The sequence below is a fragment of the Ranitomeya variabilis genome, chromosome 4, assembly GCF_051348905.1.
Source record: "Ranitomeya variabilis isolate aRanVar5 chromosome 4, aRanVar5.hap1, whole genome shotgun sequence".
Taxonomy (NCBI): Eukaryota; Metazoa; Chordata; class Amphibia; order Anura; family Dendrobatidae; genus Ranitomeya; species Ranitomeya variabilis.
The window spans coordinates 377,191,736-377,209,657 of NC_135235.1; the positions used below are offsets into that span (position 1 = coordinate 377,191,736).

At 41.5% G+C, this 17,922-nt stretch overlaps 1 protein-coding gene across 2 annotated transcripts in view; it reads right to left on the minus strand.

Moving 5' to 3' along the window:
* The window catches only part of LOC143764801 (uncharacterized), a 743,861-nt gene that overhangs the window by 584,519 nt on the left and 141,420 nt on the right, over nucleotides 1-17,922 (minus strand). Inside the window, exon 3 of one of the 2 annotated variants that reach the window (XR_013213271.1) lies at nucleotides 1,670-13,387. The exons of the other annotated variant lie outside the window; for it this stretch is intronic. The gene's annotated coding sequence lies outside the window, so the exon portion shown is untranslated. Of the gene's footprint in view, nucleotides 1-1,669; nucleotides 13,388-17,922 lie in introns of those variants that run through there. 2 annotated transcript variants of the gene reach the window in all.

Here is a 17,922-nt window from a genome sequence, read left to right on the forward strand (position 1 = left end):
TGGTATCCTCCATGTCAGGCTGAATAGATGCAAAACGCTTCATTTTGTTCCCCAACAGAGTTGATGAAATAACAGTCTTTGATTCTGCTACATTAAACTAGTTACTTTTTTCAGGGCTAATTCAAATAAATTCTAATCTGTTATAATAGTACCGCTCTTATCTGCAATTCGTGTAAAGTGAGGTGTGGAAGTAGGACAGGCTTTTAGTCAGGAATTATTTCCTTATAAATTCTAAGCCTTACTGCTGCTTTTTTCCATCGACCAATTTCATGTTTTTTTACGGTGTTCTGTTCTCAGAAATTCGTCAATGCAGGAAAAATGAACTGATTTAATGTGTCCATTCACAGTTTCTGTCTAGCAGCTGTATGTAAGAGGTAGTGGTGGGACACTTTACACTACTGGAGCTGTAATTACCACTTCTGAACTCTCAAGTGCTTTGTTTCCATCTATTTCTGGGTGCTTCTTTAAGTATGTTTCGGATTATTGTCCTACTGGAAGACACATGACCTATTATGAGGCAAACCCTGCTTTCAGACCCCGGGCAATGCATTGCAACCTAAAATCCTTTGGGCATGTTAACATTGACTGCACACAGTCAAGGCACCCAGAGCTGGACATTTCTTTGAACCTCCACCATATTTGAACTACTGTGTTATTATATTTGTAGGCCTCATTCTATTTACAGTAAACAGTAGCATTATGTGCTTTACCAAAAAACTCTATCTTGGTTTCATCTATCCACAAGTTTCCTGCTGGCCCTCTAAAAATAGTGAGGGCCACCTGCTGTCCCTCTATAAATAGTGAGGTCCGCCAAGTTTCAAACTTTACAGTATTAATACGAAAAAGAAAATTGGCTCACCTCAGATGGATATATTATATTGAAGCAGCAATATACGGCTATGCAAAGCATAGCCATCTGCTGACCCTCGAAAAATGATTAGTGAGGGCCACCTGCTGGTCCTCTAACAATAGTTAGGGCCACCTGATGGCCCTCTACAAATAGGGATTTCTGCCAAATGGCCCTGAAAAAAAAATTGTGACTTTCAGAGTGTCTCCTTCTCAAACACCACATGGCCAAATAAGGTGGCAAAATGCTAGAATTATATTTCCTGTAGCATGTGTTTTTTCACCATTGAAAGCAATGCAAACGTGCAAAAATACTACATGTAAATATAGCCCAAGGTGTGGAGGAGAATTTGTTTTCTCTAATTTATTTTGGCTTACATACAAAGTTATTATCCTGGAAATAATGTTTCTTAATATTTTTTCCAGTCTAATCCATTTTAACTGCGATTTTATATGTTTTATTGTCAGTCCATAAAAGTGAAGTAATGCTCTGACAACATTGTTACCAGCAATGGCCTGGGATTCAGAGATGCTTTCAGGGGTCTTCCCCATGCTGTTCCAATGCCATTTCAGTGTTTTTTCCATCACTTTCAGCAATTTTTAGACACTTCCCTCCTCCCCAGACCTCCGGATAGGGGCTGCCGGAAAGTGCTCGAGTTTCTCATTGACGTCCATAATACTCCTTACTAGGGTTGAGCACCAGGGCATTACAATGTGCTTGACTCAAGTGACAAGTACCTGAGCATTTTAATGCTCGCTCATCATTAATAGTAAACAAATGTGCTACAAAGCATATTAAAAACAAACTCATCAACTTGTTTGTAAAGTATATTTATTTCTAGAAAAAGCACCACAAATTACAAGAGCAATTCACCAAAAGTAATCTTTACATGTATATGTAGATTACAGTATATCCTGTCTTTCTAACAGAGCTTGTTACATACAATTAAACCATTACCTTACATTTTCCAGGAAGACATTCAAATCAATTATCAAATTGACAAATCTGCAAAATCACATTTTTTTTTTGAGAATTTTTACAAAAAAATGTCTTAATCGATCCATTAAATTTTCTGTATTTCAAATCTTTAGGTATTTAAAACCTTTTAAAACAAACTTGTAAACATTTCTCTTCCTGATTACACAGGTGCCCACTGTAACATCTCAGGCAATCCATGTTCTATCTATAAAATATAGCTGTAAAAAATGATGAGCGCAAAATGTGATAAGCCCTTTTCTAGCTACAAAACTATCTGTGCTATAAATAGTGCATTGTCCGTCAGCAACGCAGGGTAAAAGTGTGGAGAGCCCTCATAATTCAAAAAGAGATTGTTTTCTTATTTTGTACTATTATCATAAAAGAATAAATAGAAAATATACTAACTATTCGGTGCTGTGGGTTTATTGTACTAATCATTTAAAATGTTTTATCCACATAAACTTTTGCTTTTTCTGGGATTTTTTGTCTAGTGGACGGTCCCATCGGTGATTGACAGCTTTTGTTGTATACGTGTGCATACTTGTATACCTGTCAATCACTGATAGGTCCGTCCATTAGACCGAATGTCCCTGAAAAAACAAAGGTTTAAGTGAATAAAACACAGATTATACTGAATCTTTTCTCACCAAATTAATCTGCTCAGCTCCCCCTGTTTATAACATGATGCCTACATTAACATGGTGACAGGTACCCTTTAAAGGGGTTGTCTGCTTTCGAGAGTGCCATTTCTCATACCTTGTTAAGGTATTTAGGGGTAATACGGAAGGGTCTCTGCTTGGGATACCTTTGTCAGCTAAAACAGGAAGCCACTGAGGGAACCCTTTGTTATGGAGGACCTCTGGTATTCTTCCAGCATTGCCCCAAGGAAATAGGATTTTAGGCATTTCAAAGCTAGGGAGTGTTGAACCAGTAGCAGTCTAATTCTTACAACTTTCTCAATACGGTTTTCCTGCGAGAACTTAAGCTGGACCTATCACCTCTCCTGACATGCCTGTTTTCTTCAAGACTGCACTGTGGCTTTTCCTGTCTTGGAAATGTATGAATAAATTGTCACTCTGACACAGTCCAATCACTGCCTGCAGTGCTGCAGACTGTTAACTACACACCCTACTGATGAACAATGTTAATGACCAGTTATCAATTTCCATGAGGAATAACATGGAAATGGGACAAAATAAAGTTTAAAAAAAAGTTGATTCAGAATAGTTATTTATTGGGAAATGAAGATATTAACTCAGATTGGTCATATCAGGAGAGCTGATAGATCCTCCCTAACTGAATTAAATCTGAAAACACCACTTTAAGCAATCTTGACCATCAACGCCTTCTCTTTGACAGATTCATTTTGTCCATAGATATTACACATAGTATAGAAACAGCCAACAATATACACAATATATTATATGCTAGATTTTAATTGGATATTCAGTCACTATCACCTCTTCCACTTTGGGGAATAAACACAACATAGTGTACAAATATTGCAACTCATAATGACAGATGGGACATAATGGTAGAGGAGTTATTAGCCTGCCACTTAACACAACCTAGTAAACAGCTAGCTGCTATTGTTCCCATATTGACCAGTATACGTGGGATGAGCACGGTAAGTGCCAGATAAAACACAAGGGGAAGTCTGATCACATTGGAGCGACCAGAACAGATCATTTACTGTCAGCCAGAAATATATAGCTGAGAGATCTCCAAATTCTAGTGTTCTTTTTGAGAAGGAGCAAACACAATTGCCACGAAGCTCTCCACCTATATACTGTAGGAGATCTTTACCACTTCCATAGAACATGTTAGTGGAGTTGGACGATCTCCACATACTGAGGTTAATACTGATCATTTTACCTATTTAATAAAGTCAAATAAAATAAATACCGTATCTTTATATTAATTTGTGGATGGCATTAAAAACTTCTCTCCTGCGTCCCAACAAGTCAGATATGAGTTCTGTGCTGTAAACGCTAACATTTACGGTTAATAGATTGACCACTTTATTGTTCAAATCTAATAATCCAGAATATCACAGAAAAATATTAACTTATTTGTACAAATCACAGAAAATTACATTTGTAATAAAAACAGTATATAATGTAAACAGATATGTAAGAAGATATATAATAACTATAGGCTAAGGAGTAGAGGTAAAATACTGTAATGAGTCTTCAGAATATTAGAAAACACGAATAATCTCATCTTTCTATTTACAGAAAAGGCATCATCACATACAAAGAGCAGCTTCAAATCGTAAATATATAATCTTTTTTTACTCATTTCTCACAATCAGATGCTAAAACAAAAATTGAGGTGTTGTTCTTCAACATTTAATAATTAGACAAGGTTCTCATGGCCAAATTTCACAGTCCATATACAGACTGGACTGCACACACTGACTTTGGATATACTGACCCAAACTTACAGTCTCATAGGCATGTGGGAGGCCTTAACCCCTTTACGACCTATGACGTATAGGTCCTCCTAAATCCCTATCTATTTAATGCCATAATCTAAACTAATATCTAATATACTTGAATTAAAAATTCCCTAGCCTTCTCTAACTACTTTTCTTTTTCTTTACTATCTTTTTGACTACGCTGTGTTTGAGAATCCCAGTACAAGCTTGGATTCTCAAAAAAGTATTATCAGGGGGCAAAGGCTGCAGTCACTGCTGCAGCCTGCGCCCTCTCCCTAAGGCTGGGGTCACACTTGCAAGTGTGATGTGCGAAACTCGCATGAGTCTCTCACATCAATATCTGGCACAGACGCCGGCACTTACACCGGAGCTTGCGGCTGCATGTATTTCAATCGAAAGTGTGACCCTGGATTAAGACAAAACTTCATCAGTGACCTTTGTTTCAGGGCTTGGACTAGTCTCTGTGCAATGGGCACAAAACAGTGCGCTCTTTCAGTTCAGATAAGCAGTAAGGAGTCGGCAACAGAGTGCACTGTGAAACAAACACCAGCTTGAAAATACCAGCGCCTCCCCCTCAAGTGATGTTATTTTTGGGAGCGGTTCTGGTCTCTGCAAGCTGGGTAACCGTTTTACAAGGCTCTGCTCTGTTACCATCTCTTTACTGCTGATCTTAGCCGGTGAGAGAGTGCATATTCTGTGTACACAGTGTACATGGCGCAGGGACTAGAAAAAAGAAAAGCAGTTTGATATCAGTTAGGGAAGGAGAGGGAATTTTTAATTACTATATATTAGAAATTAGTTTAGATTTAGGCATTAAATAGATAAGGATTTAGGATGAAAATTAATTTATATTTTGGACCACCATTTTAAGAGTGTAATGTGCTTGTATTATGTGTAAATGGTCTCCAAAGGATGCTCCAGCTCAGCACACATCTTCAAGAGAAGGTGAGTGTCACGGATGACGTTGCATCGGCAGGTGTCTTGTCAGGACACCCACTTTTATTGTGCACCAGTTCTATTAATTATAACAGGCCGAATGCGTGATACCTGTTGACCATGTGTGCATCCTGGCAGGCACCTGGCAATTCAATGTCACTCGTGTCTCTCGATGAAAGAGTGGCCTTTGAAAAATGCTTTTAAGATTAATTTACAAGAGTGCATTTCAGGGGTATGATTTGGCTACTAGTTTGTGTATGACACTGTAACTCCACTGTCAGTATGAGTCAAGGGCATTCAAACCAAATGCCTTAAACATTTTGTGTCTCTTAAAGGGGTTGTGGAACTAAAATAAAAAATGTCAGCAGCAGATAGGCTAAAAGAAAAATCATGCCTATTCTCACCTTTTAAAACCCATACCAGGTTTTTCGTCTCGGCTGCAGTTCATTTACATTGTCATAGCTATTATGTGCCCGACTGCCAACTGACTGCAGAGACCATCATAAGTGGCAGCAGTCCTACTGTACACTGGAAGTGATAACCTACAGAGGTCATATTTACAACACCTTCACATTTTTGGCAGCAGTGTAAACAAAAAAAATCCCTTTAAATAGACTTAATTTTACTAGTATTGGATGGAGAAAAAAAATGTAAAACTGTAAAATTAAACTCAAATTTATTGTCACGGGTTTACAGCGATGGAGGGGAGCCAGGAAGCCACAGCTTCTGATTCATCCTACTCCTGCACTGATTAGAAGCACTTCACCTTCATATGAAATGGAGCAAGTTTCTTTTACCCGTGCAGGGGTTAATCTGCTCAGTTCAAAGCTCTTGGAACCTTTCCGGCATTAAGAGTCTCAGCTGTTCACTGTTAGCCACTCCCCTCTCCCATATAATCTGGGCCCTAGCTAGCACTCATTGCCAGAGAGGGCTTATGTTGCATGGTTGGAGAGAGTGGTTTGTGGTTGTTGTTTGAGAAGCCGTTTGGTGGATTTATCTGAGACTGTTGCGAGGGTTAGGGTGCATGCTAATCCCCTTCTTCTTCTACTTTGGTTTTACCCCATCCTCCACTCCCCGGTGTATACCTCTGTTGTTTGTGTGAGTATATTTGTATGACTGGTATTTTTCCTTTATCTCTGTTTGTATTACCTTGTTTGTCTGCTTGGTGTATTACGGTACACTACTACCCCCTTCTTCCCTGGATGGGGGGAAGAGGTACAGACTGAGGGTAGATTCAGAAGCTAAGGCAAGTTTCATGGCCCCGGCATTTTCACCATTAGAAGTAACCCAGGGAACAGTGCAAGCTAGGGCGCCCCTAGTGTTAGGGACAGGGAAGAAGCCCTTGGTCCCGGGACACCCGACAACAGAGTAGCAAGCACTTAGCATTAAATATCATCTTTACCAATTTTAAGGTGAGAAGACTTCTAATTTAGATGCATGTAATTAAATACTATTTTCAGCTAATAAATAACAATATTCACCAATGAATATCTTTCAGCTTTTTTCTCAAGTTTTAACATTTCTGTTCAGTTATTTTAGTGGTTTTCTAAAAGTGACGTTGTGACTCATTATAACTCCTATTGGGACTGCAACCTATTTGTTCTAGATTAATGAATGGCTAATCTACAAAGCAATGCAGCAATAAAGGTACAAAGAAGGTATCACTGAACCTGCTAGAACAAGATGTACCACCTCTGAATGAGTCTGGTGTATCTGTAAGCAGGTGACTGGATGCAATGAGGCAGAAGAAATCACTGAAACTATTTATTTCCCTGATATGGCGGGAATTGTGGTAACTATAGCAATGACAATATACAATGAATCCTCAGGTTCACTTTAGCTACTGTAACAGTGTATTGTTATATGTTCTTCTAGTTTCTGAAAAAGGAGATGATATAACGATACTAGAGAAAGTCACTGTACTATCTCTTCTTTTAGCCCAGGCCCTAACGAGGTCTCCGGTTCTTCACGCTAGGCCACAAGTCCTCGTGACAAAGTTTAACAAGGCTCGCTCCGCATCTACCAGCCACTACCCTTTCTGTTGCACTGGCACAGACCAACTCATCTACCGTACATCAGTGCTGGAGGCAACATTCTGGCCTGCGCCTCTTGATCATCACCAAGAGCCTCCACGGTAGAGCAGAGTCTTCTCATGCATATTCGGTGCTTGATGGACAGCAGATGTCTCTGATATCTGGTGAGAATAGGGCTGGGCCTCGGCCCTTGACTGATGTAGTCTGGATTTCGGATCTTGACTGGCGCAGGAGGGTTCTCGGGTCTTTACCAGAGTCATCTGGGTTCCTGAATTTGCGAGGCATTGATCGGAATTCCAGAACTCGCTTGGTGTCACCCAGGTTCAGCTTCCAGGCGTGCCCTAGCCAACTGCCTTAGGCCTTTTGCCACAGCCTGTCACCTAGGCCTCAACATGTTCCTTGATATACATCCTGCCTGTTCCTACAATTGGCACCAAATCCCCTTACATTTTTGTGCACTTGCCTTTTATATTGGGGAACTGCATCATCAAGGTCACCTGACCAGGTGCTCCATTCACTGATCCATTACCATTCTTGACATAGGAAACTGTATTTAATCTTGTACATTTTAAACTGTTGCTGTATAAGAACAGGTATCATAGGGATAATTTGCCTGTTAGTTCACCTGCCACCTGTATTAAATTTTTCACTTGAAGCAAAATTCCTCAATTTGTACGAGTGCAGTGATTATATACTCTATAAAATAGACCAAAGTAGCATGCTGCAATTTTTTTTCTCCATGCAGACCATTGGTCCTCATGTAAAATTAACCATGGGTACAGGCACACTGGCTATTAAGGGTCCGTGTGCTTTCTGTGTGCATCCATGGTGGACATGGACTGATTATTATATCCTCATCTGAATGAACCCAAAAGGGCCTTTTAAAACCAAGCACCACGTCAACTTTTTTATGTGGATCCTTCTATTTTTTCTTTTCGTACAATAAATATATTATTTCAGCATTGAAGGAGTGCCAAGTTCTATTTTCTCCTAGTACTGGTGAGTTATCTCAGTGTATTCAGCCATGGCTTAGTTTACTTTATACTATTTCTCATCTCCTGTGCTTGTGGATAGTTTGTGCCTGTGCATGGAAACCAATCTGGACAAGCATGCCAGAAGAGTGAACCATGGGAACAGGTGAGAGAGAAAGTAATATCTTGAGCCCCTTGAAATTAGACAATGGTACTTCATGCGTTACTCCAATGCAATGCAATAAACAACTGAGCTAAAGATCAGTTATAACTGGTGAAGTGAAATGGTGGCTTACAATTACCATCCATTAGAGTTAGCATTTTTATAAAAGGCTGCATTATGCATTTTAAATGCAAATTGCCTCTTCAGAGAAAAAGAGGACTTGAACTCTATAGTGCCACCTGTTGGAAGTAGCAATCCTACAAGTCACAATTAACTCTTTAACGAGTCTTGCAATATGACTTATAATAAAAGCCAAATCAGTATCTCAATTCGCAGACACGGTGTTTCGGGCTGTTGGCCCTTGTATGTGCGAAGCATGAGAACTGATTGAAAACTGATTTGGCTAGATGAGAGGCTCTGGACTGAGATCTAAGGGGTAAGGTTTCTCCATGCATTTTAGACATCTTTTTGGAGACATACAACAGTGGCACAGTTTGGACATTGTGTGGGTATAGGTGATTCCAAAGTAAAAATCATAACCTGGTCTCAATGGTCAGGAGGCCAATAGGCAGCTACCGTGTTACAGAAAAACATTTACCCCATAAGTACAGTATTTTTCGGACAATAAGACACACTTTTTCTCCCCAAAATGGAGAGGAAAATTGGGGTGTGTCTTATGGTCTCAATGTACCTTTAGATGGGGTTCGGCAGCATCGCAGGAACTGGGAGCCGCCGGCAGTGGATCGGGGCCTCCAGCGGTGAAGCGGAGCCTCCGGCGTTGGAGCGGGGCCTCAGGCGATGAAGTAGGAGTCGCCAGCGGTGGAACAGGAGCTGCCTGCGGTGGAGCGGGTCCCCTGGCGGTGGAGTGTGAGCCACCGGCATTGGATCGGGCTCCCGGCAGAGAAGCGGTAGCTGCCAGTGGTGGATCGGGGCCACTGGCGGTGAAGTGGGGTCTCCGGTGGTGAAGCAGGAGCCGCCAGCGGTGGAGCGGAAGCCGCCAGCAGTGGAGTGGAGCCTCCTGCGGAGAAGCGGTAGCTGGCAGTGGTGAAGCAGGGCCTCCGGCGGAGGAGCGGGACCTCTGGTGGTGGAGGGGGGCCTCCAGCGGTGTAGCAGGAGCCCCCAGCAGTGGAGCGAGAGCTGCCGGCGGAGAAGCGATAGCCACCGGTGGTGGATCAGGGTCGCCGGCAGTGAAGCGGGGCCTCCGGCGGTGGAACAGGAGCCACTGGTGGTGGACCGCGAGCCGCCGGTGGTGAAGCCATGACATCTGCGGCCACGCTACACTAGACAGGAAGTAGGGGTTCTCCAAGCCAGTCACATGCTGCAGTGATGTCATACACACTACAGAGGCCAGGTTAGCACAGAACTGTGTACACAATGCAGTCCCTGTGACCCTGCCTCTTCATTTACTGTAGTACTGTCACTGCAGCTTGTGATCTGGTTGGGAGAACACCTACGATACTTCCTGTCTAGCGTGGCCAGAGACGTGACGATAATTTGGACTAAAAGTAAAAAAAAAAAAAGGTAAAGCACTATCACTTCTGTGGTAAACTATAACTCCCAGCATGCAACAGGAAATGTTGGGAGTTATAATTCTCCAAAGCACTTGACATATGAAATATGGCACATATGAGATCTTAAAAGTGACATGTCTGCTGACAGGCTGACCACGGTCACATAGCAGCAGCGCTTTGGATGCAGCACATGCCTGCTCCGTCCAAAGCACTGCCCCCTTTTGTACGCACTGTGATTCTGCGCATGTGTTCATTGAAATGTGCAGAATCATTGCAATCATTGCATCCTATACATTGGGTGGTGTGTCTCCGCAATAAACGGTAAATACGGTAGACATGCTGTGGTCTATAAAGACGCGCCGCATGTCCGTTTATGCAGGGAAGCCGGAGGTGTCCCTGTACGCATAGTGGATTTCATAAAATCTACTGATCGTGGAAACATACGGTACCCTAAGTGTAGCAACGACCTGTATGAGTTTAACCACTTTTTTCCTCTGAAATGCCACAACATTTCAGAAAAAAAAGTGGCTAAAGTCATACGGCCATTGTTACGCTAATAAACACTGCCTATGCATTGGATAGCCTTTACTTTAAAAGTCACCTGGAGAACACCATAGTCAGACACGTGGGTCCCCAGCGTTGAGTGACAATTTTCTTTTGGGGAGAACATACAAACCTTTGCAGATGTTCTCCTTGTTGTTCCATACAACAGTGTAGCAATACCTGTGGCCCTCCAGCAGCAGATCCCCCACCATAATAGTGTCAGCAGCAGGACAAAGTACTGTACTGATACTATAATTTTGTATTTTCTTGCAGAAAGATACGATCGTGTATCGTACTCTCCTGGGAAGATGTCAAAGCAGAGAAGGATTTCATACAAAATCCCTTTTAAACTGGAGGCAGTGAAGTGCGCCAAAGAACATGGGAACAGGGCAGTGGAGAGACAGTTTGGGCCACCTCCAACTGAAAGTGATACGGGAATGGAGGAAACAGGAGGATCAGCTGCAAAAAATCGACAAAGACAAAAAATTTTTTTGTGGGCATGCTGCAAAGTGGCTACATTTAGAAGTGGATGTGAAAGAGTGGATCGTACGTCACAGGAACAATGGATATTCTGTATCTACAAAAATGAACATTTATGAAGCTAAACATCTTGCTGCAGAAAAGGCATTGAGGACTTCACAGGATCACCATCATGGTGCTATAGATTTATGAGGAGAGGTGGCCTTGCTATGCACACAAAAACTAGGATTGCACAAAAAATGCCTATAGAATACGAAACCAAGATTGTGTCTTTTCACTAATTTGTACTGGAAGCAAGAAGGAAAAATGGATACGAAATAACTTAGATTGGGAACATGGATGAAGTCCCGTTGACCTTCGATGTTCCATCAAACAAGACTGTCAATGTGAAAGGTGTCAAACTATAGCCGTGAAGACCTCAGGGCATGAGAACACCCATTATACAGTAGTGTTGTCCTGCTGTGCAGATGGCACCAAACTGCCACCACTGCTGATTTTCAAGTGAAAAAACATGCCAAAAGAGGCAATTCTAAGAGGAGTCATTGTTCATGTTCATGACAAAGGATGGATGGACAAAAATATCATGAAGATATAGATAGAAAAAGTGTGGTCCAAACGTCCTGGAGGGCTTCTGAAAAAACCTGCTTTATTAGTGTTTGACCAGTTTAGGGCACATATAACTGAAGACACAAAAAGGAGATTTAAAGAAGAAAAAACCCATCTTGCCATAATTCCTGCAGGGCTTACCAGTCAGTTGCAACCTTTGGACGTTTCCATCAATAAGCCATTTAAAGTTTTCAGGAGAGAAGAGTGGAATAAATGGATGGCTGCTGGAAATCATGACCTGATGCCAACTGGACGAATGAAAAGGCCCATTATCACCCCAAGTTTGTGAGTGGGTGAAAACCTCATGGCAGTCAGATAAAGATGAAACCATTGTGAAGTCCTTCAAAAAATGTGGCATCAGCAATGCATTAGATGGCTCTGAAGATAACATCCTCTATGAACAGAGTGAAGACAGTGATAATAGTGATTCTGAGGAACCGAGCTTCCTAAATGTGGACAGTAGTGATGAGGAGTTCTTGGGGTTTCCTGATGCTGCTGCTAAGTTCTGTTTACATTTGCATTGGTGAAATATTATGTTATTTATGTTATTAAATATTTTACCCCTTTATTTGCTTCAAATTTTTTTTCCTATTTTCAACCTCTAAAACCTAGGTGCGTCTTATGGTCCGGTGCGTCTTATAGTCCGAAAAATACGGTAGGCGATGGAGAAATGAGAGGACACCAGTGTAATTCCCCAATTATGTAATTATGTTACATAACGTGTTCTTAGTACGCAAATGGTCTTTTCAGTGTATATAGATCTCATGTAGTGTGATTACATTACAGACACAGTGCTCAGAAAACAGGTGGCAAGAAAATCCTCCCCTGTGAGGAGCTTCAAGCTGTAGCTGTGGAGAGAGAAGATTCAAGGCAATCATACATGTAATATTTCTGCCATTTGTGCAGATGCCCACAGGGATACTTATGGACACATTAGTAGGCAGATGTCTTGTGTGATTGATTAGCAGTATTCAGAAGTCTTTACAATACTGCAAAATGATCTGTCAATATCTATGTATGCAGATTTTATGTAGCAATATAAACTGTGGGTTTTGACTGCTTGAAACGGAATTTCACAACCGGCTTTCAAGGTCAATTAATCTAGATTAATTCAGGCACAGATGAAAACTAAAGGCTATAGTCGCAGATTTCTGTGGCTACCACCTAAATAGAGAATCTACACTATTATCAGGTTTACTTGATTTCTTCTTACACCACCTTATTGTTGGAGGAGGTAACAGGCTTCTCATTTGCCAGTGAGAGAACCTTGCTTATCACTCAACCAAATAGAAAAAGGACACTGTGGCGTCATTACACAAACTGGCTACAAGAACGAGCCAAATGTACACCATGTTTTCTCACCGTCATCTCCTAGTTCTTTGAACCTTTTCTCCCCCCATTCCATGCAAAGAACAGACACATAGATACATCGGAGTCCACAAATTTCTTGTCACTGATAGAATTTTGTCCTATTTTAAAAGATATCATATAAGGTAATAGCATGTAGAATGTTTTTGGATCTTGAAAAGATGCTTCTTTTTTGGATATATCCAAATGTAAGGTGCAATAGAAACAATAGTGGTGCTGGAAATGCCAAAGTCTATGTGATGATGTTTTTGAATTTTTATATTTTAAACACTGTGTGATCTGAAGTTATGGTTCTCAATTAAGTTTTTTTTTAATTTTGAAAATTGAGCTACTATTGCTACCATTAGTAAATTAGTGAAATTTGGAAGAACTCTTACAAAGATCATCATCATTCTTCTAACATGAATGTTCAGTCAGGTTTCATGGTGAGGTAACACATCATAATACAGATTAGAAGCAGTAATAGAGGAAAAACAAGAGGCAAAGCACGATAGAAACAACTGCAATGCACCTAAAGGGATGAAAGAGAGAGACAAAGAAAAATTAGTATTACTGCCCAAACAGATGTGTGTTGCCACTTTACATACAAATATCAGTATACAGGCATAACAATTGTTTACTTATCATTTTCATTGATACTTGGAAGATTAAAGGGAATCTGTCAGTAGGATCACCCCTCCTCAGCTGTCTATATGGGCATGTAGGTCATTGGAAGCGGAATAAATGATGGCTTGATATCTGCGATCTGATGTTTTATTCCAGAGAAATCCATGTTCTTCTTATGTATAAATGAGCTGTTCAGGAGTCAGGACTATGGGCCGGATACTGATCTGTATGGGACTCTGCCTACTTAGATTATTATAAATGGAGATGAGAAGAGCAGACTGTGAGTCATTACATGTCTCACACTGGCAAAGCCCCCCTTCATTTATAATAAGCTCTGGAGGCGAAGTCTCATGCCGATCAGTGTCCCACTCATATTCCTACTTACAGATTCCTTTTAAACAGTTTCAGCAGCTCCCACCACATATGCAATGATGTCAGCAAATTGCCTCTCACACAAACAGCTCCAGCATAGTGTCCCATGTGCATGACCACAGTGTTAAATAATTCAATAGCTGTGATGGATGCAAACAGTCAGTACACAGGTCTGTTACTGCATACTCTTACTGTATGTGTACAAAAGCATTGGGCTCACCTTAATTCAGTTTTTTCATTAAATCTAATTGCCAAGGGTATACAAATCCAAGCACCTAGCTGTTTGCCTAGGGTGCGCCAGGTGATGTGGCTGGCTGCATGGATCAAATGCCCCCTAAGGCTATGGCCAGTTGCCCTACGAGTGCTTTACAATTGTGCCGACTTTGGCCTGTCATGGGCTTGCAAAGTTTTACCTATGCATAGGATGCGATCGTTTGTGCATAGGATGCAATTGTTTGTGCAGAGGTGCTTAGTGGATAAGACTCACTAACGCTCCACTGACTCAATTATTGCAGGATTCAAAACCTCTTGTGACTGCAGAAGCACTCCTCCCATCAAAGATTTTATACTTTTAATATATTACAATTGTCATATTATATGGCATTGTGCACTTACAATTGTACATTTTGCCTTTCTACCCAGCTAATTCTTCTCTTTTCTCTGTTCTATGTAGATACAGGAAGTCTCTATTCCCTGCAGAAATAATTCCCCTTCAACCCATTAGGGTATGTGCACACGTTGCAGATTCCATTGCGTATTTTTCTGAGCGGATTCTGAAAATCCTGCATTTTACCTGCGGATTACCTGAGGATTTACCGCGGATTTAGTGCGGATTTCACCTGCATTTTTACACCTGCGGATTCCAATTATGGAACAGGTGTACAACGCTGCGGAATCCGCACAAAAAATTGACATGCTGCGGAAAATAAACCGCTGCATTTCTGCGTGGAATTTTCCACAGCATGTGCACTGTGGATTTGGTTTTCCATATGTTTCCATGCTACTGTACAACGCATGGAAAACTGCTGCGAATCCGCAGCATCAAATCCGCTGTGGATCTGCAGCCAAATCCGCAACGTGTGCACATACCCTTACCTAGCAGCTTTGCTTCTCCCCCTGCCAGGGACTTTTGCAGTGACTTATGAGTAATACAGGGAAAACTGACTTCCTGGATTTACACACAGCTTAGAAGGATTAGCTGGTCAGTTTTTAATCACATGATGTTGTAGACCTAACGGAGCACTTATTTAATACAAGCATAAAAAGGGTGCCAGCCAGGTGCTTCATGGCATAGGTTTCCATGGCTGAGCAGCTGCATGCAATTCTTACATCACAAGCACAATGTCAAGTGTCAGATGGAGTGGTATAAAGCCGTCACCACTGGACTCTAGAGCAGTGGAACTGTTTTCACTGGAGCAATGAATCACAAGTTGCATATCTGACAGTCTAATGGACAAATCTTGGTTTGATGAGTACCAGGAGAACATTTCCTGCCTGACTACATTATATAGGCTGTAAAATTTGGTGGAGGAGGTTTAATACTGTGGGATTGTTTAGCAGGGTATGGCCTAGGTCTCTTAGTTTTAGTGAAAGAAAATCTGAAAGCATCACTACAGCATTATTTTTTATTTCAACTCTGGAGTGGTGCTACTATCTTCCCTGACCCATGTCTTATACTTACCAGCCACAGTCTTCTGCTGTTCTTGGAAGCCACGCCATTTGCATGTTTCAACCTTGTGACCACAACTTTGGACTGATTGAAAGTCAGAGGTAACAGTAACAAGCTCTCAGTGTAAGTCTATGAGTGCCTCGGTCTTGCACCGAGGTCCTCGGTCATACCCTTACATTGAGTTGTGACTTATTGTGAATGCTGCTGCAGACCGACCAGAGTGACATTGGCTGGTAAGTAAAAGATTAGAGGCAGGGAACTTAGATTATTGGCTCCACTACAGAGCTGCAATAAAAAAACACTGGAGTGGTGCTTTAGCCCCTTAACAACCGCCGATACTCCTTTTGACGGCGGCAGTGAAGGGTACGTATTCCTCAGCGCCGCATTTTAACGGCACTGAGTAATAATGTTATAGCACCCCCCATTGTCGGAAAATCTCCGGGGTCTCAGCTACCTGTGGTAGCTGAGACCTCGGAGAACATGACTCAGGTCAGTTTTTACCGACCTCAGTGTTGCGAACACCGTTATTCATGGAATAACGGTGACTGCAAAAAAAGGTCAGATTTCCCATTTATTTATCTATCCTCTATGATCTAGCACAGTGTTCCCCAACTCTGGTCCTCAAGAGCCACCAACAGGTCATGTTTTGAGGATATCCTTAGTATTGCACAGCTCATTGAATGCTAGCCTGTCCAGGTGATGCAATTATCACCTGTGCAATACTAAGGAAATCCTGAAAACATGATCTGTTGGTGGCTCTTGAGGACCGGACTTGGGGAACACTGATCTAGCACATCAGAGGAGAGAGAAATGGGGTCCCACGAGCCAGCCCAGTATCATACGATGTCACCTGATCCCTGCGGCTGTGTCCCCTGGCCCTCAGCATCTTCTGGGGAAAAAATGGCAGGCGCATGCGCAGTGCATGCACCAAGATCTGCCAGCCGGCACCCGGCAACAATAGGAGATTTTTCCTATTGGTTCATTTTGATCACTGTGATAGACCCTAAATAAAAAAAAATTGTAAATCAAACCCCTCTTTATCACCCCCCTAGCTAGGTAAAAATAATAAAATAAAAAAATGTATTTAACTCAATTTTTTCATTAGGGTTAGGGTTATGGTTGGGGTCATAGTTGGGGTTATAGCTAGGGTTAGGGTTGGGCTAGGCTTACGGTTATGGTTGGGGTTATAGATAGGGTTAAAGCTAGGGTAAGGGTTAAGCTAGGGTTAGTGTTGGGGCTAGGGTTAGGGTTGGGGCTGGGGTTAGGGTTGGGGCTAGGGTTAGTTTTTGGGCTTGGGTTGGAGTTGTGCTGGGGTTAGGATTGTGTTAATGTTAGGGTTGGGGTTAGGGCTGTGTTAGGGTTGGAGTTAGAATTGGGGGTTTCCACTGCTTTGGTACATCAGGGGGTCTCCAAACGCGACATGGCGCTCGCCGTCGATTCCAGCCAATTTTGCGTTCAAAAAGTAAAACGGTGCTCCCTCCCTTCTGAACCCTGCCATGCACCCAAACAGTGGCTTTCCAACACATACGGGGTATCAGTGCACTCAGGAGAAATGGCACAACAAAATTTGTGGTCCATTTTCTCCTGATACCTTTGAGAAAACAAAAAAGTTTGGTTCCAAAGTAAATATTTTGTGAAAATAGTAAAATGTTCATTTTTTTGTTCCACATTGCTTTAGTTCTCGTGAAGAACATGAAGGGTTAATAAACTTCTTGAATGTGGTTTTGCGCACCTGAAGGGGTGCAGTTTTTAGAATGGTGTCACTTTTGGGCATTTTCTGTCATATTTACCCCCCAAACTCACTTCAAATGTGATGTGGTCCCTAAAAAAATGGTTTTGTAAAATTTATTGGAAACATGAGAAATCGCTGGTCAACTTTTAACCCTTATAATGTCCTAAAAACAAATTATGTTTCCAAAATTGTGCTGATGTAAAGTAGACATGTGGGAAATGTTATTTATTAACTATTTTGTGTGATATCACTCTCCGAATAAAGGGTATAAAAATTAAAAGTTTGAAAATTGCAAAATTTTCTAAATTTTGGCCAAATTTCATTTTTTCAAAAATAAACGGAAGTCGTATTAAAGAAATGTTACCACTAACATGACGTACAATATTTCACGAAAAAAAAATGTTTCAGAATCAGTGGGATCCATTGAAGCATTCCAGAGCTATAACCTCATAAAGTGACAGTGGTCAGAATTGTAAAAATTGGCTTGGTGATTAAGTATGAAATTCGCTAAGGGGTTAATGCTTAAGCATACAACAATATTGTGGACAATTGTAGCTTCACACTTTGTAAAAAGAGTTTGGAGAAGGCACTTTTCTGTTCCAGCATGCTCCATAAAGGCATAGTTGTGGGAGTTTGGTGTGGAGGAACATGACTGGCCTGCATGGAG